At 44.1% G+C, this 25,657-nt stretch overlaps 1 long non-coding RNA gene and 1 other non-coding gene across 3 annotated transcripts in view; one reads left to right on the forward strand and one right to left on the reverse strand.

The window, feature by feature from the left end:
* Positions 1–25,657, reverse strand: part of LOC131808259 (uncharacterized) — a 179,062-nt gene that overhangs the window by 67,951 nt on the left and 85,454 nt on the right. The window lies entirely within an intron of this gene.
* On the forward strand, positions 5,898–6,004 carry LOC131808665 (U6 spliceosomal RNA). Its single transcript, XR_009344874.1, has one exon. It is a non-coding gene; the product is annotated as a U6 spliceosomal RNA (small nuclear RNA).

Genomic DNA, 25,657 nt, shown 5'->3' on the forward strand with positions numbered 1-25,657 from the left:
CATGTATTTGGGTTCTTTCCAAACTTCCTTTTGTGGTTGAGTTCTAGCTTTAGAGCATTGTGGTCTGAAAATATGCAGGGAATGATCCCAATCTTTTGATACCGGTTGAGTCCTGATTTAGGACCGAGGATGTGATCTATTCTGGAGAATGTTCCATGTGCACTAGAGAAGAATGTGTATTCTGTTGCTTTGGGATGAAATATTCTGAATATATCTGTGATGTCCATCTGGTCCAGGGTGTCATTTAAGGCCTTTATTTCCTTGCTGATCTTTTGCTTGGATGACCTGTCCATTTCAGTGAGGGGAGTGTTAAAGTCCCCTACTATTATTGTATTATTGTTGATGTGTTTCTTTGATTTTGTTATTAATTGGTTTATATAGTTGGCTGCTCCCACATTGGGGGCATAGATATTTAAAATTGTTAAATCTTCTTGTTGGACAGACCCTTTGAGTATGATATAGTGTCCTTCCTCATCTCTTATTATAGTCTTTGGCTTAAAATCTAATTGATCTGATATAAGGATTGCCACTCCTGCTTTCTTCTGATGTCCATTAGCATGGTAAATTCTTTTCCACCCCCTCACTTTAAATCTGGAGGTGTCTTCGGGCTTAAAATGAGTTTCTTGGAGGCAACATATATATGGGTTTTGTTTTTTTATCCATTCTGATACCCTGTGTCTTTTGACAGGGGCATTTAGCCCATTCACATTCAGGGTAACTATTGAGAGATATGAATTTAGTGCCATTGTATTGCCTGTAAGGTGACTGTTACTGTATATGGTCTCTGTTCCTTTCTGATCTACCACTTGTAGGCTCTCTCTTTGCTTAGAGGACCCCTTTCAATATTTCCTGTAGAGCTGGTTTGGTATTTGCAAATTCTTTCAGTTGTTGTTTGTCCTGGAAGCTTTTAATCTCTCCTTCTATTTTCAATGATAGCCTAGCTGGATATAGTATTCTTGGCTGCATGTTTTTCTCGTTTAGTGCTCTGAAAATATCATGCCAGCTCTTTCTGGCCTGCCAGGTCTCTGTGGATAAGTCAGCTGCCAATCTAATATTTTTACCATTGTATGTTACAGACTTCTTTTCCCGGGCTGCTTTCAGGATTTTCTCTTTGTCATTGAGACTTGTAAATTTTACTATTAGGTGACGGGGTGTGGGCCTATTCTTATTTATTTTGAGGGGCATTCTCTGAACCTCCTGAATTTTGATGCTCGTTCCCTTTGCCATATTGGGGAAATTCTCCCCAATAATTCTCTCCAGTATACCTTCTGCTCCCCTCTCACTTTCTTCTTCTTCTGGAATCCCAATTATTCTAATGTTGTTTCGTCTTATGGTGTCACTTATTTCTCGAATTCTCCCCTCGTGGTCCAGTAGCTGTTTGTCCCTCTTTTGATCAGCTTCTTTATTCTCTGTCATTTGGTCTTCTATATCACTAATTCTTTCTTCTGCCTCATTTATCCTAGCAGTGAGAGCCTCCATTTTTGATTGCACCTCATTAATAGCTTTTTTGATTTCAACTTGGTTAGATTTTAGTTCTTTTATTTCTCCAGAAAGGGCTTTTATATCTCTCGAGAGGGTTTCTCTAATATCTTCCATGCCTTTTTCGAGCCCGGCTAGAACCTTGAGAATTGTCATTCTGAACTCTAGATCTGACATATTACCGATGTCTGTATTGATTAGGTCCCTAGCCTTCGGTACTGCCTCTTGTTCTTTTTTTTGTGGTGAATTTTTACGTCTTGTCATTTTGTCCAGATAAGAGTAAATGAAGGGGCAAGTAAAATACTAAAAGGGTGGCAACAACCCCAGGAAAATATGCTTTAGCCAAATTAGAAGAGATCCAAAATCGTGAGTGGGGAGAAAGGGGATAAAAAGAGGTTCAAAAAGGAAGAAAGAAAAAAGAAAAAAAAAAAAAAGAAAAGAAAAGAATTTTTTTAAAAAAAGAAAACACCTAAGAAAAATGTAAAATATATATATATATATATATATATATATATATATATATATTAGATAAACTAGTAAAAAATCGTTAAAAAAGAAAAAGGTAACAGTTAAAAAAAAAATTTTACCCGAAGGCGAGAAAAAAAAAAAATGAAAAAGAAAAAATTAAATTAACTGCAAGACTAAAAAAAATCCCAGGAAAAAAGCCATGAGTTCCGTGCTTGGCTTTCTCCTCCTCTGGAATTCTGCTGCTCTCCTTGGTATTGAAACCGCACTCCTTGGTAGGTGAACTTGGTCTCGGCTGGATTTCTTGTTGATCTTCTGGGGGAGGGGCCTGTTGTAGTGATTCTCAAGTTTCTTTGCCCCAGGCGGAATTACACCGCCCTTACCCGGGGCCGGGGTGAGTAATCCGCTCGGGTTTGCTTTCAGGAGCTTTTGTTCCCTGAGCGCTTTCCGTAGAGTTCCAGAGGACGGGAATACAAATGGCGGCCTCCTGGTCTCCAGCCCGGAGGAGCCGAGAGCCCAGGGCCCCACTCCTCAGTGCGCCCTCAGAGAACAGCGCCCAGTTACTCCCGTCTGCCTGACCTCCGGCCGCGCTCCGAGCTCACCGAGCCTGCGACCGGTTCAAGGTAACACGGAGCTGCGAGCTTACTGTCGGCTCTGTCTCTGTAGCCGGCTTTCCCGTTCCAATACCCGCAAGCTCTGCGACACTCAGACACCCCCGATCCTTCTGTGACCCTGCGGGACCTGAGGCCACGCTGACCCCGCGTGGGCTTCGCCCCGGTTTAGCCTCTGGAGCGATGTCCCTCAGCGGAACAGACTTTTAAAAGTCCTGATTTTGTGCGCGGTTGCTCCGCCGCTTGCCGGGAGCCGGCCCCTCCCCCCGGGGTCTATCTTCCCGTCGCTTTGGATTCACTTCTCCGCCGGTCCTACCTTTCAGAAAGTGGTTGTTTTTCTGTTTCCAGAATTGCTGTTCTTCTTCTCTTCGAACTGCCGATGGATTTTCAGGTGTTTGCAATCTTTAGATAAGCTATCTAGCTGATCTCCGGCTAGCTGAAGCAGTCTCAGCTTGCTACTTCTCCGCCATCTTGACTCCCTCTCCCTCTTTCAGCCTTATTTATAGACCATCCTTCATCATGCCTCATAAGTACTCCTTCATTGTAAACTAAGTAATAGTTTTTGTCACAGTGTATATAACGAAAATGGATTTTATATTCTATTTTTTCAGAGTTAGTTGCAGTTTCTACTTCCTTACTTCCTTTTTTGAAAAATAGATTAATTCTACAAAACGTTTTTTCCAGCTTTATTGAAAAAAAAAACGACATAATTTGTGAATTTAAGAAATGATTTCTTATAACATTGCAAACTTTAACATTGTGTAAATTTTGTATCATTTGATAAATTGGTATACATCTTTATTGCAATAAATCTACACAAAAATGTTAATACATCTACTATCTCGTATAGTTGCCACTGTTTTTTATGCATGTATCGTAAGGAATTTTAAGATCTATTCTCTTAGCAACTTTTATGTATATAGTATAGTAGAGATAAACTTCAGAGGTCTTGTGGGTTTTGTTCCAGACTGCCTCAATAAAGTGATTAACTCAATAAACTAAGTCAAATTATTATTTTTTTTGGTTTCCCAGTGCATATAAAAAATTATGTTTCCCAGTGCATATAGAAAATAAACACTATACTGTACTGTTCAAAAGCATTATGTTTTTAAAGAAAACAAAGTATATACCTTAAGTAAACTAGTTCTGAGTTTTCAGTGGGTCATAATTACTGATCACAGATCACCATAACAAATACAATAATAATGAAAAAACTTGAAATATTGCAAGAATTACCAACATGTGACAGAGAGACACAAAATGAACAAATGTTGTTAGAAAAATTGTGGCAGCAGACCTCTTTTATACAAGATTGCTATAAACTTTCAACTTGTAAGAATGTGATATATGCAAAGTTTAATAAAGGGAAGCACAATAAAAAAAGTATGTATATTTTATTAACTATGATCATCATGCTGTACATTAGATCCCGAGAACTTTTTCATATTATAGTTGCAAGTTTGCACCCTTTGACCACCTTACTCCACCCCAGGTTCACCCCTTGTCAACTCAACTCTAAGTTTCCATTAGTTTGCCTTTTCCTCAGATTCTGTATGTAAGGGATATCATAATACATAAATTAAAAAATATATAAAATCTATGAAATATTTCACTTAGTATAATGCCTTCTAGATCCATCCATGCTGTTGTAAATGGCAGTATTTCTTAATTTTTCATGGTTAAGTAGTATTCGATAGTATATATTTACCATACTTATTTTATTCATTCATCCATTAATGGATACTGAAGTTATTTCCATCTCTTGCTTAGAGTTAATAATTTTATAATAAACATAAGAGTTCAGATATGTCTTTAAACAGTGCCTTCGTTTCCTTTAGATATATACCTAGAAGTGGGATTACTGAATCATATGGTAATTTTACTTTTAATAATATGAATAATCTCCATACTGTTTTACATACAAATTTATATCCCTATCACAGTGCATAAGTTTCCCATCTTCCCCAATATTTACCAAAATTTGTTATTTTCAATTTTTTGGTAGTATATATTCTAATAGGTAGTAATATCTTGCTGTGTTTTTCAGAGGTAAACAACAACAACAACAACATAATGACTTTGCCCTGAGTTTTTTACGATGAGCACTTTTTAATGCTCCTGTTGGTCATTTATATAACTTTTTTGAAAAAAAAAGTCTATTGAGATCCTTTTGCTATTTTTTTAATTATATATATATTTTTCTATTTGTATCTGTTGGTTATTAACCTCTTTTCAGATATAAGATTTGTAAGTATTTTCTTACATTCTGTGGATTGTGTTTTCATTCTCTCTCTCGTTGTTTTTTTTTTTTTTTTTTTTTTGGCAATGAAGAACTTTAGTTTGATGTAGTACCATTTATTTATTTTTGCTTTTTTTGCTTGTGTTTTTGGTCTGGTATCCAAAAAACTATTGGCAAGACCAATGTCAAGGAGAATTTTTCCTATGTTTTCCTTTAGGAAATGTAGTTTCATGCATCACGTTTAAGTCTTTAATCTATTTCAAGTTAAGACTTATGAGTTATATAAGGTTCCAGTTTCATACTGTTTATGTGACTATTCAGTTTTAAATATCATTTATTGAACAGACTATCTTTACCCATTACATATGTTGGCCCCTGTCAAATATTAGGTGACTGTATGAAAGGATTTATTTCTGGACTCTCAATTCTGTTCTACTTATATATTGGTCTGTTTTTATGCCAGTATACGTTATTGTTTTCAGCATGAGGGCTTTGTAGTATAGTTTCAAATCAAGAAGTGCAATTTCTCTTCTTCATTCTTTCTCAGAACTGATTTGATTATTTGTTGTCTTTTATGGTCTCATATAAATTTTAGGATTCTTTACTTACTTCTGTAAAAAAATAATATTGGATTTTTTTTAAGATTTTTAATTTATTTATTTGACAGACAGAGATGACAAGCAGGCAGAGAGGCAGGCAGAGAGAGAAGAGGAAGCAGGCTTCCTGCTGAGCAGAGAGCCTGATGCGGGGCTCGATCCCAGGACCCTGGGAACATGACCTGAGCCGAAGGCAGCGGCTTAACCCACTGAGCCACCCAGGCGCCCCTAACATTGGATTTTTGATAGGAATTGGATTTACAGATGGTTTTCGGTAGTATGGACATTTTAACAATGTTAATTCTTACCATTCATAAATATGAGCTATCTTTCCATTTGTGTCTCCTTCAATTTCTTTATCAATGTCATAGTTTATGGAGTACAGATCTTTCATCTTTTTAGTTAAATCTACTCCTATTTTATTATTTTTGATGCTATTGTGAATTAGATTGTTTTCTTTATTTTTTCACTTATTTCATCATTAGAGTGTTAAAATGCTCCTGTCTTGTGCTTACTTTGGCAGCACATATACTAAAATTGGAATGATGCAGAGAAGATTAGCGTGATCACTGAACAAGGATGACATGAAAAACTGGGAAGCATTCCATATTAAAAAAAAATGAAACAAAACAAAATTCTTGTATTTTATATATTGATCTTGTATTTGGCAGCTTTACTAAATTTGTTTATTCAAATTTTTTTGTGAAGTTTTTAGGATTTTTTAACATGTAAGTTCATGTTATCCAAAAAAAGAAAATTTTACTTCTTCCTTTTTTTTTTTTTTTTTGGAGTCTCTTATTTCTTTGTGTTCCTTGTTTCTCTGGCTAGGACATCCAGTACTATGTCAAATGATAGTAGTGAAAGTGGACACACTTGTCTTTTTTCTGATCTTTAAGGGGAAAACTTTCAAACTTTTTTGATTGAATATGAGATTAACTCTGGGCTTGCAATATATGTTTCTTCTTTAATGGATTTTTTAAATTATTTTTTAAATTTTTTATAAACTAATAATGTGTTTTTATCCCTAGGGGTACAGGTCTGTGAATCACCAGGTTTACACATTTCACAGCACTCACCATCACTCACCATAGCACCTGCCCTCCCCATCCTCTCCCAACACACCTCCCCACAGCAACCCTCAGTCTGTTTTGTGAGATTCAGTCTTTTATGGTTTGTCTCCCTCCCAATCCCATCTTCTTTTATTTTTCTTTTCGTATGCCCGAAACTGCCTATGTTGCATCTCTACTTCATCATATCAGGGAGATCATAGGATAGTTGTCTTTCTCAGATTGATTTATTTCGCCAAGCATAATACCCTCTAGTTCCATCCACGTCATCACAAATAGCAGGATTTCATTTCTTTTGATGGCTGCATAGTATTCCATTGTACATATATACCACATCTTATTTATTGATTCATCTGTTGAAGGACATTTAGGTTCTTTCCATAGTGTAACTATTGTGGACATTGCTGCTATAAACATTTGGGTGCATGTGCCCCTTCAGAATGCCACGTTTGTATCTGTAGGGTATATACCCAGTACTACAATCACTAGGTCATAGGGTAGTTCTATTTTCAGCTTTTTGAGGCACCTCCATGCTGTTTTCCAGAGTGGTTGCACCAGCTTGCATTCCAACGTACAGTGTAGGAGAGTTGCCCTTTCTCCACATCCTCGCCAGCATCTGTCATTGACTGACTTGTTCATTTTAGCCATTCTGAAAGGTGTGAGGTGGTATCTCATTCTGGTTTTGATTTGTATTTCCCTGATGCCGAGTGATGTGGAGCATTTTTTCATGTGTCTGTTGGTCATTTGGATGTATTCTTTGCAGAAATGTCTGTTCATGTCCTCTGCCCATTTCTTCATTGGATTATTTGTTCTTAGGGTGTTGAGTTTGATAAGCTCTTTATAGATTTTGGATACTGGCCCTTTATCTGGTATGTCATTTGCCTACCTCAGATATCTTCTCCCAGATAACTTCTGACAGTCACCTTTTGGCTTTGTTAACTGTTTCCTTTGCTGGGCAAAAGCTTTTTGATCTTATGAAATCCCAATATTTCATTCTTACCCTTGCTTCCCTTGCCTTTGGCGATGTTCCTAGGAAGAAGTTGCTGCTGCTGAGGTCAATGAGGTTGCTACCTGTTCTCTCCTCAAAGATTTTGATGGATTCCTTTCTCACATTATGATTCTTCATCCATTTCCAGTCTATTTTCATGTATGGTGTAAGGAAATGGTCCAATTTCATTTTTCTGCATGTGGCTGTTCAATTTTCCCGACCCTAAGGCCAGTGGCTCCTTCTCTTCTCCGGGGGCGGCGTGCTGTGCCTTCCCCACACTTGCTCCTGGGGAGCGCTGTGACAGATGTGTGCAACCATGCTTCTCTCTCAGGCAGAGGGGATGCTAGGGCAAAGAGAATTTCCGTCCATGCGGGTATCTTCCACCGTGCTGTGGAGACTAGCTCAGGCAAGCAGCAGCATCCCCAAACCCAACTCTGATTTCCCAACGAAAGCTGTGCTTTCCCAGGGGAGATGCCCAGGCAAAGAGGCTTTCGCTGTATGCGGGTTTCTCCCACCGCGAGACTGGGCTCAGTCAAGCAGCAGCAGCCCTTAGAACATTTCTCAGCCAATGCTGTGCTTTTGCAGAGGCTTTGGCTTGGAGCGAACAGCACTTGCCTCTGCTTCCTCAGCAAGGCTTCCAGTCGCATCAGGGAAGAAGAGCCACGGGAGAGCTGGTGCCTCTTGGGCCTTGCTTTCCCGGGCTCCATGTTCGCGCCCGGGGTTCACCTTGCTAAGCTGAACTAAGCAGACACAGTCACAACCCTGCAGCAGCGTGCGTGGCCTAGCATTGCACTCTATGCCAATTACCATCTCCTGGCGTAGGTAAGGCTTTGCCTTTTGCTCTGGCACTCAGGCAGACTCAGGGTCTAGGCCAGTGCCTTCAACACAGGAGAGAGGAGGTGACAGGATCCCTGCACTCGGCCTGTGTACTGTGATGGCGAACTGTGGGGGACTGTCTCTGTCTCCACTCCTTCCCCGGCACACCCACCTACCACCCACAACGCTGCCACATCTTGGTGGAAGACGGCATCTGACTGCCCGTTTCTCCATGGGGTTGTTTCTGTGAGTTCCGGGTATGGCACCTGGGGGCAAGCCCGTCTGCCCTTGGGACTGGTGGCCAAGGTGATGCTGTCCCATTGGGACCAGAGGCACAGGACAGGCCTGCCTTCTGCCCAGACTCCTTCCTCAGAGTGGAGCACGCGCCCCTGCCCTAGTTGTCCCCTCATGTCTCCTTGGCAGCCAGGCTTCCATCTCTCCGCACAGGGAGCGGGTGACACTTGTCTTGCCACTGGCCTGCTGTTCTTGCCACAGTGGTCAGGCTATCCTGCTTCCTGAGCATTTCCCGACCCCAAGGCCAAGGGCTCCTTCTCTTCCCTGGGGGCGGCGTGCTGTGCCTTCCCCACACTTGCTCCTGGGGAGCGCGGTGACAGACGTGTGCGACCATGCTTCTCTCTCAGGCAGAGGGGATGCTTGGGCAAAGAGTGTTTCGCTCCATGAGGGTATCTTCCACCGTGCTACAGAGCCTACCTCAGGCAAGCAGCAGCAGCATCCCCAAACCCAACTCTTATGAAAAACTAATATTTTTAAATTTATTTTTTATTTATTTTCAGCATAACAGTATTCAGTCTTTCTGCACCACACCCAGTGCTCCATGCAAGCAGTGCCCTCTATAATACCCACCACCTGGTACCCAACCTCCCATCCCCCCGCCCCTTCAAAACCCTCAGATTGTTTTTCAGAGTCCATAGTCTCTCATGGTTCAGCTCCCCTTCCAATTTCCCCCACCTCCCTTCTTGTCTCTAACTCCCCATGTCCATGAAAAACTAATTTAAAAACATAAGTCAATCTTCCTTGTAAAAAAATTGACCTGAAAGTGCGTTTCTGCCACTTCTCTCCTGCGTGATATGATAAAGAACGACCACGATACATGAATTATAGTTCGGGATATTGAAAAGCATAATAGCTTTATACCAACACTTGAGCTTGCTTTTATTTATTTATTTATTTATTTATTTATTTATTGCTAACAAGATAGCTCGATTTGATATGCGGTTCCTGACAACCAACCTCAGAAATAATTCCATCTTCATGAGAAGTCAGAAAGAACCACAAACCAAACCTCAAAATAGATTCAAAGAGAAAATACTCTTTAAAAAATTTCCCTTCCTGGGGCACAGGAGTGGCTCAGTGAGTTAAGCCTTTCCGTTTGGCTCAGGTCATGATCCTAGGGTCCTGGGATTGAGCCCCATGTAGGCTCTCTGCTCAGCGGGGAGCCTGCTTCCACCTCTCTCTCTCTCTCTCTCTTCCTGCTCTCTGCCTACTTCTGATCTCTGTCTGTAAAATAAATAAATAAATAAATAAATAAATAAATAAAATCTTTAAAAACAATTTCCCTTCCTATCAGAAGCAGATCAAACCACTAACAAATACCCCAGAAAGCTTCATCTAAAAGGTTGTACTTTCCTCAGACACCCAGCAGGACCTTGTTCTCTGGGCCTGGTATTTCTTCAATGGCCTATTCCAGAGAATAAGACACTAAACTACTGAGCGCCATGGGCCTCAGAACCACGAAAGAGATGATGAGGGACACAAAGCATGTCTCTGGTCACCAAGAGGGTATGGAAACGTTTGCTGCTTTTCTGCATTTTCCAAAGCTGAGTTTTTAGCTGGAGGCCGCTCCTTTATGATAAATTGCTGATACCGTATAGTAAAAGCTATTATAGGATCTTTTACAAACCATTTCCTGTCTTTGCATTCTCATGTGCCAAGACACACATGGATTATTTAAAACCCTGAAGAGAGTACTATTGCATTTAAATTGCCTGTAACCTTTGTGTAATAAATTTATGATTGATGATAGATTTAGTTAAAATATAACTATTTAAAATATTTTCTCTCAGTAAACGATTTCAACCTATGCTCATTTAAGTAACTTGGTGCATAATCCCTTTTCTATTAAACCATAGTGCAACGACCAATGCCGCGTTTCCTAGAGAACCCTAAGCTATTTTTCTAGAATGGCCTTATGCCTATATATGAGGCGTCCTGTTTTCACTCCCTTTGTGGAGCACCTACCCTGGAGGTCATGTAATAACCAATGACCAAAAAACAAACAAAAAACCCAAACATCCAGGTCGAAGTGCCATCCCTGCCTGGAGATGAGTAGACTGCTCAACAGATCCTGGGCAGGCATCTCAGCCCAGGCCTGTGCTGGGGAAGCTGGTTGCTGGCTTTGGGCGCAATCAGAAAGCCAGCAAAGTGACCGGAGAGTGCAGCCAGGGTTAACAGGACTGATGACCTTTTCGCAGCCAGGCCATGGGCAGACATCTACTCAGGGAGCCAGGCTAGGAGGCTGCCCAGCGCCGGCGCTGGACACGCTTGCAGCCGCCCAGGGCTTCCCCCCGCCCCAGCCAGTGCCGGGCCTTAGGAGAGCAGGGGGCGGGGGCGGCACAGAGAAGGGGCTTTGCTAATTGCCAAAGCGGGTAGTGAGCTCTCGGAACACTCAGGAGGGATGGGGGCGAGGGCGGGTCGAGGGCAGCAGGGAGAAGGGACTTTGCTAATTCCCAAAGCGGGAAGTGAGCTCACGGAGGATGTGGTAGAGAGTCTGGGAGGAGGTGGAGCGGCTGGCAGAGGAGGGGCGCGCAGCGCCGCGGTGCTGTGCTGCGGCCCAGTTGGGACTGCAGGACCCACCGGACTCGCAGTCCCTGCGCTCCTGCGTGAGGCCCTGCAGTCCCGCTCCTGCTGCCTGCTGCCCCTTCCCGCCCCAAGGCTTCTCCGGACCACCCTCTTCCCACAGGTAAAGTGACACCGCGCCGCGCCCTCACCTGGAGCATAAAGCGGGGGAGTACAACTGGGTCGGGGAGGGGGGTTGTCGAGGCCCAGCCTCCCAGGAACCCCAGGGCACCGGGACCACCCCGGACGCTGGGCTGAACCCGGGTCCGCATGGGGTCGGGCTGGGGACAGTGCCTTGCGAGGTGCCCCCCACAAGTGGGCGTAATAGCCCCCATCGTTCGGCACCCCCTCGCGAACGTACTGAGGACACCCTTCCCTCCCCCGCCATGGCCCTACTGCTTTTGTTCTGGACTTGGGATCCCAGGTGAAAACTAGTCCCTCAGACCTCCATGGCAGCAAGGAGGACAGGGAGGGATTCTTGGTTTTCTGCCCTGGCTCTCCCCATTCACAAGCCTTCTGACTTCCCTTTCCTTTCCTCATTGTCAGTTTTATTAAATGGTTTTCTTCTGCATGTTGACCCGAAGAGCTATTTCATGAATGAATATACAGGAAACTGAGTCGGAGCCCACCTGTGAGAAATCACCTGTAGAGGCCGTTCATTAGAATGGTCTCTGGTTCTAGCCTCAGTTCAGAATACTGCATGTACCTGAGGACCTAGTCCAGATGTTTCTTTCATCTCTGACTTGAATTTGAAATCCTCCTCAGACTTCAGCTTCCAGGATTTCTCCAGTCCTTGCTCTCCCAGGGTCTTGGTGGGGATCCGCCATGAGTGTTGAACCCAGGAATGAATGAATGATATATACCCCAGATCGCTGGGGCTTTGTCTTGTTCTGCTGAGGTTGGAAAGGCTTGGGAGAGACCCCCTGTATGCAGATACAGAGCTGCATGCAATTGCTTAGATAAACGTGTTCCCCACTTAATTGCTTGGGCATTGAACATTTCACCCTTAACCTGTGGCTTGAGCAGTTAGGAGGAGACAATCTGGAGGTGAATCAGAAGATGGCTGAATCCACATGGTGGTGGTCTGGGTTTGGGAGATTTTCCTGGAGATTCAAATGAAAGATCTAAATTCTTCCAGTGGGGCGTGGTAAACATTTTATGGATGGGAGATGGAAAATAAATGGTCTGGTTAACCTTTCCCTCCCCCTCAAAACCCATTATTTGAAAAAACAAAAAGGGAAGTGAAGGGAGAAATCCTCCCACTCCCATCCCCACACACCTCCATAGCCACCTCCTCTTCCAAGAACCTAACAGACAAGGTGCCAAGAAGTGTTAGGTACCAGCAGTGGTCTCAGATCTCATTCAAGGATCATGGTGAAAGGCATTCAGAGATTGTGGGGGCACAGGGATCCAATTAAGGGGGACAAGTTTAAGGTTTGCCTATTCCCCTAAAAATTGATGGCACTAGAGAAGATGAGCTTTGGGAACTATAGCTTAATGGATACAATGTGTAAAAAGCTTCAGTGAGTCATGGTGGGAAGAGGCCATGAGGGCAGCAAATACAGTCTTAGATGATGTTATTAATAGCACTACAGGCTCTAAATTTCCTGTGGTGGCAAGACCAGCCCGGCCAAAGTGGATACTCACAACCTGGAACAGAGGGTCTTGGAGATCCCAGCACGTGAGGTATGATGAGAAGGTAAAATGATAGGAGGTGTCCTTTGGAAGGACTGTCTCCTTGACTTTAAAAGGGAGAACCCAAATCTGTAGCTGAAATCTTTTTGGCTACAAAGAGGGCCGAGCCCTCCTAAGGTCAAGGTCTCCTCGTCACTTGCAAAGATGTCGAAGAACATATTCAGACATTTCCAAGATGTCCTCATGTCCATTGGTTCCCACTCTGGAATTCTATCAATAAGATGAGAGTTCCTCTAGTTGAAAAAAAGATCTAAAAACAAGTCCCTTTCTCACGTAATTTCTGTAACCTCCAGGACACACCCACCTCCCCCTTCCAGCTCTGTAATGAAGCCACAGCTGGTGCCAATTTGTGGAACTCCTTAAAGGCTATTCTCCCTTATATACCCGCAGACCAATTTCCCATGCTCCCTCACATGATTTCCTGCACTCACCTCCCACCTTGTATGTTCACACCTGCAAGTGCCTTTTACCAACCCCTTTGCCAAAAGGCAGCCAGAGTGACCTTTCAAAGGCCTATCAGTTCCTGGCATTTGTCTCCATAGAAATCTGCACTGATCTTCTAACAAATTCTCAGTCCTCCAAAGGCACCCATAATCCTCCCATCAGTTTCTTCATACCCCTCCAACTGACTGATGCCTGTTCTGCCCCATCTTTCTGACCTTCAACCACACTTCCTCCCTCTTCCTGTGGAGACCCCTCATGGCGCCTGCCTCCAAGCACAGGTGATTCCCATTGATGGGAAGACCCTCTTCCTCTCCCCCATCTCCCCACTCCAGTTACACCCACTTATTCGTGAGCTCACAAGCCCCATGGTACACACTCTCCATGCAGCCTGCTCTCTCTTTTCTAGCACTGGCCTCGGTTTCTAGCTGTGGTTGTGTCATGGATGTCCCTCCCCAGCCAGCCTCCAAGCTCTCCTTCCCTTTAGCTCCAACACCGGACACAGTGCCTGGCACGTAGTAAGCCCCGGCTATCTTCTAAGAGACTCACTGAGGGACTGAAAGCATTTTAAAAACATCACCACGTAGGCTCCAAACTGTAGGCAGAATATCTTTGCCTGGACTGACATTTTAGAGACGTATTCGTCAAGTTGGATGTGTTCACTGTCTATTTAAAAAAAAAAAAAAAAGGACCTCTGTATCGCTTTGATAAAAATGATCTTTCTCCAAACTGACAGGAAGTTCTTGTTTTAGCAATGTAAATCATTCTGACCCTTATCACTAATGTGATCTAATCCTGTCCAGTAAAGAAACTTGAGAGTTCTATATCTCTGTAAACATTTAAGAAAAACAATGGACTGAACTCTAATTACTTTTTAACTAACTTGACTTGCCAAAGGAAGGAGAAAGTAAATATCAGAGATCTTACCACTAAGCACAAGTTGCAAGTTATACCTTTCAAAATGTGGTTCAAAATATAAGTAACCAGTCTTCTTAGAAGCCTTTTACCTTCTTATATCTGTTATGTTGGGTAAATGAGTAGTTACTAGAACACAGCTGGCTCAGTGATCACAATTCAACTTACCCTCAGAAATATAAATAGATTACATGTTTAGCCAGGTAACTGGACGCTGATATAGAATTATTCACTGGCTGATTCCTAGATCAGAAACCACAAATAATTTTTCTTTTTTATGGAAGTATGGCTGTTACAATAGTCTCACCTGTACCACATACTGATTGACTTAACTACTCTATCTGTTACAGCTCTAGATGTAACATTTTAATAAAACAACAATATCTTTGATGGTATCATGGAAATGGAAGTGCCTTGTGCACTTTTCTTAATGTGTATAATTACCTAAACATCATAGTAAGTAAATCAAGGCCATTGCCAAGCTTCCTTCAAGGAGAGTCCTTAACTAGAGGGAATTATCATTGCTCTCAGGATGATAACCTCTGAGTTACAGGTTCCATTAGTTGGCCACACACATTTGGAGGCTTGTGGACTTTCTGACAGCTGAGCAGCATATCTCTGTTTCAAGTATTGTGATCCCTGTTCTTACTGCAAGAGTGACAGTTGCCACTTTTCCTGTGACCCCTGTCTTTCGGAAAGTGTCTGACTCAGAAAGTCGAGTCAGTACCCCCCAAAGGTATTTTTCAGGAGAACCACCTCAAAGATGATCACCTGAGATACTGTCAAGAAAAAAAAAAACTGAAATTCTAAGCAACATCCATAATAAGTCTTTTCATGTTGATAAAAATTTTCCCCTAAATACCAGATAGGCTCCATGAAAGTGAGATCTTTACCTATTTTGTTCACCGTGTCACCAGTCCCTAGAAGAGCGCCTAAGACATCACTCAAGATTAGGTTGCTTTGAATGAATCAAATGAATGAATGAACTGTAGCCTTTGATAGTGAGGTAGTTTATGGTCCTTAGGCAAGAGATGGGATTTGTGTTGGGGTTTCAAGAATGGGAGGTGCCAAAGAGAAAATTGAGAAGCTAAACGTGAAAATATGCAATTTACTGACTGGAGTAGTTCTGAATACATTTCAAACATAATTAAACTATGGCTGTGGGTGTATATGCGTTTTCATAATTTTCCCTTGAAAATGTGAGGCATACAGATGTCATCTCCAGTGAATTCTCCTTGTCCGTATACAGACAGAATCACCACAAAAAAAAAAAAAAAAGGCATTCTGATAGTCCTCAGCCCATCCACTCCAGGATTGTGACTTTTTCTTCCCCATGTTCTTTCTGACATCATGGACTTTCAGGTTGACCTCTCCCATCTTGGGTCCCACTCTCATTAGCTGTAGAAGTCAAGCGATGTTTGTGATGTGAGGTTGGCAATACTCTCTGACCTTTGGTTACAATATGTCTTTGAAAGCCAGTGTTTATTCTGCTTTTACAACATTTCTCCATTTGATCTGGCCACCTTTTAAGTGGTCATTAGCCACATGTGGCTACTAGCCATGGGACTTGGACAGCAGAGGTGTGGAAAATCCGCACATTCTTCCACTCAAAGGATATTGTGAGTTATGCTACATCTTTTTTTTAAGTGTCTTTTTTAGATATTTAAATTCAATTAGCCATTAGATAGTACATCATTGGTTTCAGAGAATTTAGTAACTCATCAGTTGTGGATAACCCCTGGTGCTCATCACATCACGTGTCCTCCTTAATGCCTATCACCCAGTTACTCCATGTCTCCCACTCCCCTCCCCCCCCCCAGTAACTCTCAGTTTGTTTCCTATACTTAAAGGTGCCTCATGGTTTGTCTCCCTTTCTGATGACTTCCATTCAGATTTCCCTCCCTTCCCTCTGATCCTCTGTACTACATCTTAATCTCAACAGTCAAGCAGTGGTAGTAATTCAGTCATGGAGTCATGCATATTCTAAATCTGATGAGGTGGATTCCTATACTGCCTTTGTCTCTGCTAGAGCGCTTACATTTGTTATATTATTGCTGCTGTGTTCAGGTTTCTCGTTCACTGAATGTCTGTTAAAAGAATTAGAAAAATGTGTGATCGCAGAAAATACAATGGTCATGGATGATGAAGATTTTCTCCTTGACCAGACGGAGTCAAGTTCCTCCGAGTCCTCTTTCTGTCCAGCCTTGACCTCAGGCTCTGCCCACTTAGCCTAGTTTTAGCAAGAAATCTGCTTAGTCAATTTTTCAGCAATCTCCTATCCTACTCTTGATATCTGATCCAATTCCTTATCTCTCACCCCTGGTATCTTACCACTCTTTTTTTTTTTTAAGATTTATTTATTTTGACAGAGAGAGAGCCTGAGCAGGGGGAATAGCAGAGGGAGAGAGAGAACCAGACTCCCCACTGAGCAGCAAGCCCAATGCCAGGCTTGATCCTGGGATCAGATCATGACCTAAGCCAAAGCCAGAGATTGAACCAACTAAGCCACCCAGGTGCTTCAGTATCTATAACCCTTAATATCTGATCAAATCCCTTATTCCCGGGGCACCTGGTTGGTGCAGCTGGTTGAACATTTGACCCTTGGTTTCTGCTCTGGTCATGATCTCACGGTCCTGAGATTAAGCCTCACCTCAGGCTCTATGCTCAGTGAAGAGTCTGATTAAAAATTCTCTTTCCCTCTCCCTCTACCCCTACCGCTATTCCCTCTCTCTAAAATGTATTAATAAGTTTTTTAAAAATTCCTTATCCCCTGATCTCAATAGTTTATGACCCTAGCCTTCCTTCAACAATATTACTGTCCAGATGGTTTAGCCAGAATCCCTTCATCCTTACCCTTGATGTTCCATCTTAATTTTACATTCAGTGACCCCCACCATGCTCTTTAGCTGTAAATCTCCATTTGTCTGAGCTGAGCCAGATTTCTCTCCCATACTATAAAATAAAATCCCATCGTAGTAGCATCCGTTGAATAAAATCTTCCTTACTGTCTTTAATGGGTGTCACAATTTTTTTTTTCTTTAACAGTCAGGAGGGTGCTAATGGAGTACCACGACAAAAGGCCTAACTTCCTGTAATGGACATTTCCTTGGTTTACCTGACAAATACTCTTTCTCTCTTCTAAGGAAAATTTCCAGTTCTCAGTGGAACTGCCAACTGGCCCAGGGGTGGACAAGTGAGTCAGATGAGACCAAAATGAAAATTCTGTTGAGACACTGGACCTTGAGGATTCAAGCCAAGGACAAAAAAGTGTTGGTACTCCATTATTCTGATGGTCCATTAACTCTTGCTTTTTTGATTCCTGTGTCTATCACTGCCCTTGCCTTTTTGAAGATAATGACCATTCCTCTGAGTACACGGTTCACAGAATCCCTTTGCAGTGGCCCATGCAGTCCAAGGTAGTAGAGCATAATGGATCTCTGTAAGTTTTTAAAAAATGTCTTTGTACCTGTTGCCCATGGCCATTAAAGACAAAATGTCGGGGGTAGGGGGATACTGGAAAAGGTGAAGTTCTAGTTACTCACTGATTTTTTGATTGGTAGAGAGAAAGCAACACCTACATACAGGGCCAGTGGGTGAGTGGAGGAAACATCTTCGGCTCTAGGAGGAATGGGGGAAGGAGAAATATTAATATTCTTTGTCTTTGGAACTGCCCCTGAAGACTTCCCCACACAGGAAAATGACCTAGCGTGACTCTCCTAAACTTCGGCAAGCCCCTTAAATTTAACTGACATCTAGATCTGATACTCCCTGCTGGATAACTCTGATCAATATTTGATTGTTATTTATTTTATTTTAAAATTATATTTAAAGAAAATTTTAATCTAAATACAATTAATTAACATATAATACTAGTTTCAGACATACAGGTTAGTGATTCATCAGTCTTTTATAACACCCAGTGCTCACTGTATCACATGCCTTTCTTAATGTCCATCACCCAGTTACCCCATCCATCCATCCCCCTCCCCTCCAAGAACCCTCAGTTTGTTTACTGTGATTAAGAGTCTCTTCTGAGGGGTACCTGGCTGGCTCAGTGGGTTAAAGCCTCTGCCTTCAACTCAGGTTATGGTCTCAGGGTCCTGGGATCGAGCCCCACATCAGGCTCTCTGCTCCCTGGGGAGTCTGCATCGTCCTCTCTCTCTCTTCCTGCCTCTCTGCCTACTTGTGATCTCTGTTTGTCAAGTAAGTAAATAAAAATCTTTTTTTTTTTTAAAGTCTCTTCTGGTTTGTCTCCCTCTTTGACTTCATCGTGTTTTATTTTTTTCCTTTACTCCCCTATGATTCTGTTTTGTTTCTTAAACTCCACATATGAGTGAGATCATATGATAATTGTCTTTCTCTGACTGGCTTATTTCGCTTGGCATAATACCCTCTACATTCATCCCTGCCATTGCAAATAATTGCCATTTGTTTTAACTCGACAGAGAAGGCCACTAGAAACAGCAGGTGATGGCCCCAGCTCCTGTCTCTCCATGCAGAACATCTGTCAACACCTGTGGACTTCTTTTCCTCCCCCCATTCCTATGAATGTTGCTCAGTTGTTACATGGCATGGACAAATGCTGTTGGCTGGTGGCATGGACACACTGGACAAGCTTGGCCTTTGGTAAAACAAAGACTGGATTCAATTACTCAAACTGAAACAGGAATGCTTGGATGAACAAGCCTGCCAGGAAGTCCCACTGGAGGTATTCATCCTGTGCCCCTTCCCTCTTTGGACCAAGAACCTGAACTTGAGAGATGAATGGCTTATCCAAGGTTATGGCAAGGTTACACAGAGCTGAAACTAGACATAGGTGTACATGCCTATTGATCAAGGCTGGCTGTGAAATCGAACTGCCTCAAATCTTGATTCTTTTTGCCACTTCTGATTCTCGGACCCTGTTTTTCATAGTTTAGGATGTAGGAATAATAAAAATATCAGCTAATGGGGTATCCTGACATTTTGATGTTTTAGTTCTTGTCAGACATTTACCATAATGCTTAGCACATGGATATGTGTGTGCACACACATGCACATGCTTGACACTCAAAAAATTGTTCACTGATATTAACTTTATCAGTGCACTTTGCATCCACCACCAATTGGCTGTTTTGTCACAAACTGATTAAAGCAGAACTGTCAAGTGAGGAACTTCAAAGCCAAAGCATTAAGTGCTTTGAAAAACCAGCACCTGGGAGGATTTGTCTCAGCATCTGTGATTAGAAGGCAGCAAAAAGAGACCTTGGGGACACAGTTCACCCCTTCCTGAAGCAGCCATTCAGAACTTTCTACAAAGGTCTAATGCCTAATCTTCCAAAGATCAGCAAGAACAAGCTTATGGTCTGTTAAAATCAGATTTTTAAAAGATTTTTATTTATTTATTTGAGAGAGAGTGAGAGAGAGGGTAAGAGAGAGAGAGCATGAGAGGGGAGAAGGTCAGAGGGAGAAGCGGACTCCCCATGAAGCTGGGAGCCTGATGCAGTCCTTGATCCTGGGACTCCAGAATCAAATTCAGATTGATTGACTCAGTACAGTCAGGGAGGACATTCTTCAGGAGTCACAGAATGCTGTTTGCCATGAGGGAGGAATCTTTTACAAAGTCTGGGCTCTCACAGAAGGAGTCTGAAGCACGTGTATGGAAAGCAGAGGTCAGTTCTGGATTAGAAGCTCTTTCTGAGGGGAAATGAGTAGAAGCAGGGATTAACCAGGACTTGGGCTCTGCCTTATTCAGTTCAAGTTGCTGCAACAAATGATGACAGACTGGGTGGCTGAAACAGCAAAACATGTACTATTCCTTGCAGTTCTAGAGACTGAGAAGTCCAAAAGCAAGATCCTGGGAGATCTGATATCTAGCAAGAGACTGCTTCATTATCTATAGATGCCCATATTTCTGTTGTAGCCTTGCATGGATGACAGCTGGCAGAACAATCTCTCAGGTCTTTTCTCAGAAGTGCTTTTCTCTCATGCACAAGTGTTCCAATCTCATGACCTCATCACCTCTCAAAGCCCATACCTCCTGATGGCACTCCTTGAGGGTCAGGGCTTCAACATCTGAATTGGGACAAGACACACACATTCAGTCCATTAGCAAGTGTTGTCATGAGGACAGCATAGCTTATCAACTGGGTATCCCCAGGAATCCATGGGACTAGCAAAGCAGAATCTGGGGGCGTCACTGGTAGGAAAGCAGGAGTTCCCCAAGAGACAGTCCTCATAGCATTTTACAGAGACAGCATGACCCTTGAGAAACAATAGTTTCCGTGACCCATACACCAGCCTTTATCTATGCCTGTCCTTCCTGCTGGATTCACAGCAAGCCTACTTCTTTCTTTTCCTGTACAAATGGATTTCCACTCTCTGAATCCTGATGAATTTTTGCTCTTTTGCAGTTAGTAGGTTGTCCCTCAGGATTCTGCATGTCTGGATTTGCAATCGTGGAAACTGCCAAAGGTCTAGGGACCTACGTGGCAGAACCAGGCCTCTACCACTATTGCCCAAGGTAGGGACTCTGGTCCCTTTAGCGTCCTGTGCGGCTGTCATAGGTCTGTGTGCATTGGCTTATTGTTTATTTTTTTTAAATGTAATTGCTTATACGTGTGTTTGATCATGCTCAAGTGGCCTTTCTGTGGAAATAGTGGCCAAGCTACACCTAGAAGTCACTGAAGAAAGTTCTAAGAACTCCCAGTTAGTATGAGGCCTGAGAGAGAGAGAGAGGAAGAGAGAAAAGAAATCTGCCTCTCTGCATTTTGCAAGTCCCTGGGCAAAATATTTTGGCTGTGCACTCGTCACACGGAGATGCCAGGCAGGGAGGCCCTCCTGAGCCTCATCTCCCTGAGTTCCTCCTCCAGGAGCAATCCCTAGTTTGAGACCAGGGTTAGGGAAGGAAGAGCAGCAAAGCAGGGTCCAGAAGGAAGGATTGCCACAGACCATGGAGCACCAGAGGGCCAGGCTGGTACCTTCTCCCTTTTGGGGTACAAATGGGCTCAGCTCAGCAGGTACAGGGGTGCCCTTGGCCCCTCTGGTGGGCTTTGCAGTGCCCCAAACTCAGGAAGAAAAAAGGCTGGCTCAGGTGACTTATTTTTGACTGCGAAGGAGCTGACAGCAATGGAAATAAACAAGTAGGGAATGATGTTGGAAAGTTGGAGGGTTTGTCCTTTATATCTCAGCTTTCTCTCCTATCTTCCCTTGCTCTGTAGTGTGTTCTCAAAGAAGATTTTGGCATGATATTCCTGTTCACTGATTTACTCCTGAGCTGTGTCTTTTCTGCTGTTCAGCTCATCTGGTGAATTCTTTTACTGTAAAAAGTATCTTGTCCTTGCAAGGGCAAGGGCAAGACCTGAGAAATCCCAGAGATTTCAGCTTGCCACCGGCTATTTCGAATGCTGGAAAGGATTCAGAGTAGGGGAAATCGTCTTGGACATCTGAGACCACCCCCACATTCAGCGGTCCCCTGGACACAAACCCAGACCTTGATACTGATCCTGAACCATGCTCTCAACTCAGACCCCTGTGATCCTCGCCACAGTGCTTTCAGATCAGTGCAGCCATGCCCATAAGCACAAACTCTTAAGCCTAGATTCTGTCCTGAGAGGTCTGTCCCCGACGGCCTGGCACCAAAGCCTCAGAGATTGGGGACAGTGAGGAACACCATAGGACTCACCCTGCCACCCTGAAAGGAACCATGCCATTTGGAACTCCAGAAAGGATTCAGAGGAACTGAAATCTGCATTCCTACCTCTGGACACCCCCATATTCAGCAGGCCCCTGGATGCAAACCTGGAGCTGGACACTCACCCTGAACAAATCCGTCGACTGCCCCCTCCCCCAGAAAGATGGACAGAGTGCTGGCAGATCGGGCCTGCCATGTGGTGGGCCCTAACCATAACCTTTGGTTTGGTTCTCAGGATTCTGACCCAAAGGCCTTGCAGTAGGTGCCCTACAATTTGGGGACACCTGGGCAATCCCAGAGGACTCAGCCTGCCGCCCCTTCCCGCCCCATGGCTTCTCCGGAGGACCCTCTGCTCACAGGTAAAGAGACAGGGCGCCGCGCCCTCACCTGGAGCATAAAACCCGGGCCACGAGCAGGAGCGGGGCGGGGGTGGGGGTGTCGTGGCCCAGCCTCCCGTGAACCACAGGGCACCGGGAACACCCCAGACGCCGCGCTGCACCCCGACCGCCAGGGGTAGGGCTGGGGACAGCGCCTCACGAGGTAACACCCCCTTTCCCCCCCCCTCCCCCCGCCGCCAGCGGGCAGGCTAGCCCCCATCGTTCCCCACGCGCGTGTCAGTCCCTTCTGTCATTCCCAGGGCACCCAGAACCCAGAGAGTGAGGCCTTGGGTGCTTTCTAGTGACAGATTCATGGCAATTCTTCGACTTTGGGACTTCAGAGTTAACATAGTTTTCATTTGTGATTATTATTTTTGTGTGGGGGCCATAGCTTTTCTTTTGACCTATGGTTGTTTTCACTCCTGGTTCTGAAGAAGCCCCTAAATCCTAACCCTGTTGAGGACTCTGAAAGCTCTCACAGCAGCAGTGCTGGGGGACAGTGTGGACACATGGTTTGGTTTCTCCTCTGGCCTGATTCTGTGGCAGCCCAGCTCTGTCCTCCTCAGAATTCAGAGCAATATCTGAACAAGTGGAGAAGGGACCAGGGGGTCAGGAAGGTGGCCACCAAAGAGTGACTTCTCTGGAGGGTGGCTGAGCTAGCAAGTGAGCATGTTAGTCCAGCTCTGCCTGCAGTTGGGATGGAGCTGAACAGGGGCCAGGGAAGGGGAGGTGGAGCAGAGAGCAGGGACAAAGGGACCAAAGAGGAGATTCAGATGAAGGGAAGTAATGGGGAGAAAAGAGAAGAAATTCTAGAAGACAGGCATGTAGAAAGGAAAAGGGATGAAGTGGGCATTGGGAAAGGGCACCACCAGAGAGGAGAGAGGGGAAGGGAAGAGGGAGGAAGAGAGGAAAGGGGAAAGGGAAAAGGGAGGAGACAGCATGCCAGGACTCCCCCTGCATTTGAAGAAGAGGTGGCTGGTCCAGCTTGTCAAACAGGGTGCTCACTCTTTGGTCCCAGTTTCTGCTCCCAGTGCTACTGGGCTTTGCAAGGAAGGCAGGCTGTCCCCTGGGACCTACTGGAGCCCACTGGAGCCCACAGGAGGGTGGGAGAGGTAAGATGCCACCGGGTCCTGTCCTGAGCTGCTCCCAGCCACCAGCCTCACCACATGGTGCAAGAGGGACCCCAGAACAAAGGAAGGACACAGGCCCGCAAGTCTGCCGGTGGCCCTGGGCACTTAGCTCATCGCAGTGAACCACACTGCCTCCTCAACCCAGGCTTTCAAAGCCTCCTTCTTCGTCCCTGGTTTTCATGTCTATAGGAACATGAGCCAGATCTAACTCATCTCCGACAGACAATTCTGACTCACCCCGTGTCATATTTTTATGAGTGGCTGTGATAGAGTAAGATAGCAATGCTCCAACAAAGGGACTATTTCCTCCCACTTGACTTCAACAGTCTTATACATTTTCTTAGCGAAAACATCTTGTCTCCTTCCATTAAGCTCATAACGTGGTCTAATAGTATACATGTGCCTTTGTTAGATGCGAAGCGATACAGAGGTCCTTTTTTTTTTTTTTTTTTAAGTTTACAAGGTAAAGTCAGTGAACACATCCAACTTGACGAATACGTCTCTAAAATGTCAATCCAGGCAAAGCTTTTTCTGCCTACAGTTTGGAGCCTACGTGGTGACGTTTTTAAAATGCTTTCAGTCTCTCAGTGAGGCTCTTAGAAGCTAGGCAGGGCTTACTACGTGCCAGGCACTGTCTCAAGTGTTGGAGCTAAAGGGAAGGAGAGCTTGGAGGCTGGCTGGGGAGGGACATCCATGACACAACCACAGCTAGAAACCGAGGCCAGCGCTAGAAAAGAGAGAGCAGGCTGCATGGAGAGTGTGTACCATGAACCTTGTGAGCTCATGAATAAGTGGGAGTAAGTGGAGTGGGGAGATGGGGAAGAGAAAGACGGTCTTCCCATCAATGGGAATCACCTGTGCTTGGAGGCAGGCGCCATGAGGGTTCTCCACAGGAAGAGGGAGGCAGTGTGATTGAAGGGCAGAGAGATGGGGCAGAATAGGCATCAGTCAGTTGGAGGGGTATGAAGAAACTAATGGGAGGATTATGGGTGCCTTTGGAGGACTGGGAATTTGTTAGAAGATCAGTGCAGATTTCTATGGAGACAAATGCCAGGAACTGATAGGTCTTTGAAAGGTCACTCTGGCTGCCTTTTGGCAAAGGGTTTGATAAAAGGCATTTGCAGGTGTGAACACACCAGGTGGGAGGTGAGTGCAGGAAATCAGGTGAGGGAGCATGGGAACTTGGTCCGGGGGTATATAAGGGAGAATAGCCTTTAAGGAGTTCCACAAATTGGCACCAGCTCTGGCTTCATTACAGAGCTGGAAGGGGGAGGTGAGTGTGTCCTGGAGGTTACAGAAATTACATGAGAAAGGGACGTATTTTAGATCTTTTTTTTAAACTAGAGGAACTCTCACCTTATTGATAGAATTCCAGAGTGGGAACCGATGGACATGAGGACATCTTTGAAATGTCTGAATATGTTCTTCGACTTCTTTGCAAGTGACTGAGGAGACCTTGACCTTAGGAGGCCTCGGCACTCTTTGTAGCCAAAAAGATTTCAGCTACAGATTTGGGTTCTCCCTTTTAAAGTCAAGGAGACAGTCCTTCCAAAGGACACCTCCTATCATTTTACCCTCTCATCATACCTCACATGCTGGGATCTCCAAGACCCTCTGTTCCAGGTTGTGAGTATCCACTTTGGCCGGGCTGGTCTTGCCAAGAACACCACCACAGGAAATCTAGAGCCTGTAGTGCTATTAATAACATCATCTAAGACTGTATTTGCTGCCCTCATGGCCTCTTCCCACCATGACTCACTGAAGCTTTTTACACATTGTATCCATTAAGCTATAGTTCCCAAAGGTCATCTTCTCTAGTGCCATTAATTTTTAGGGGACCAGGCAAACCTTAAACTTGTCCCCCTCAATTGGATCCGTGTGCCCCCACAATCTCTTTGGATGCCTTCACCATGATCCTTGAATGAGATCTGAGACCACTGCTGGTACCTAACACTTCTTGGCACCTTGTCTGTTAGGTTCTTGGAAGAGGAGGTGGCTATGGAGGTGAATGGGGATGGGAGTGGGAGGATTTCTCCCTTCACTTCCCTTTTTGTTTTTTCAAATAATGGGTGTTGAGGGGGAGGGAAAGGTTTACCAGACCATTTATTTTCCATCTCCCTTCTATAAAATGTTTACCACCCCCTACTGGAAGAATTTAGATCTTTCATTTGAATCTCCAGGAAAACCTCCCAAACCCAGACCACCACCATGTGGATTCAGCCATCTTCTGATTCACCTCCAGATTGTCTCCTCCTAACTGCTCAAGCCACAGGTTAAGGGCGAAGTGTTCAATGCCCAAGAAATTAAGTG

This window comes from Mustela lutreola, chromosome 9 (genome assembly GCF_030435805.1).
Source record: "Mustela lutreola isolate mMusLut2 chromosome 9, mMusLut2.pri, whole genome shotgun sequence".
Lineage (NCBI taxonomy): Eukaryota > Metazoa > Chordata > Mammalia > Carnivora > Mustelidae > Mustela > Mustela lutreola.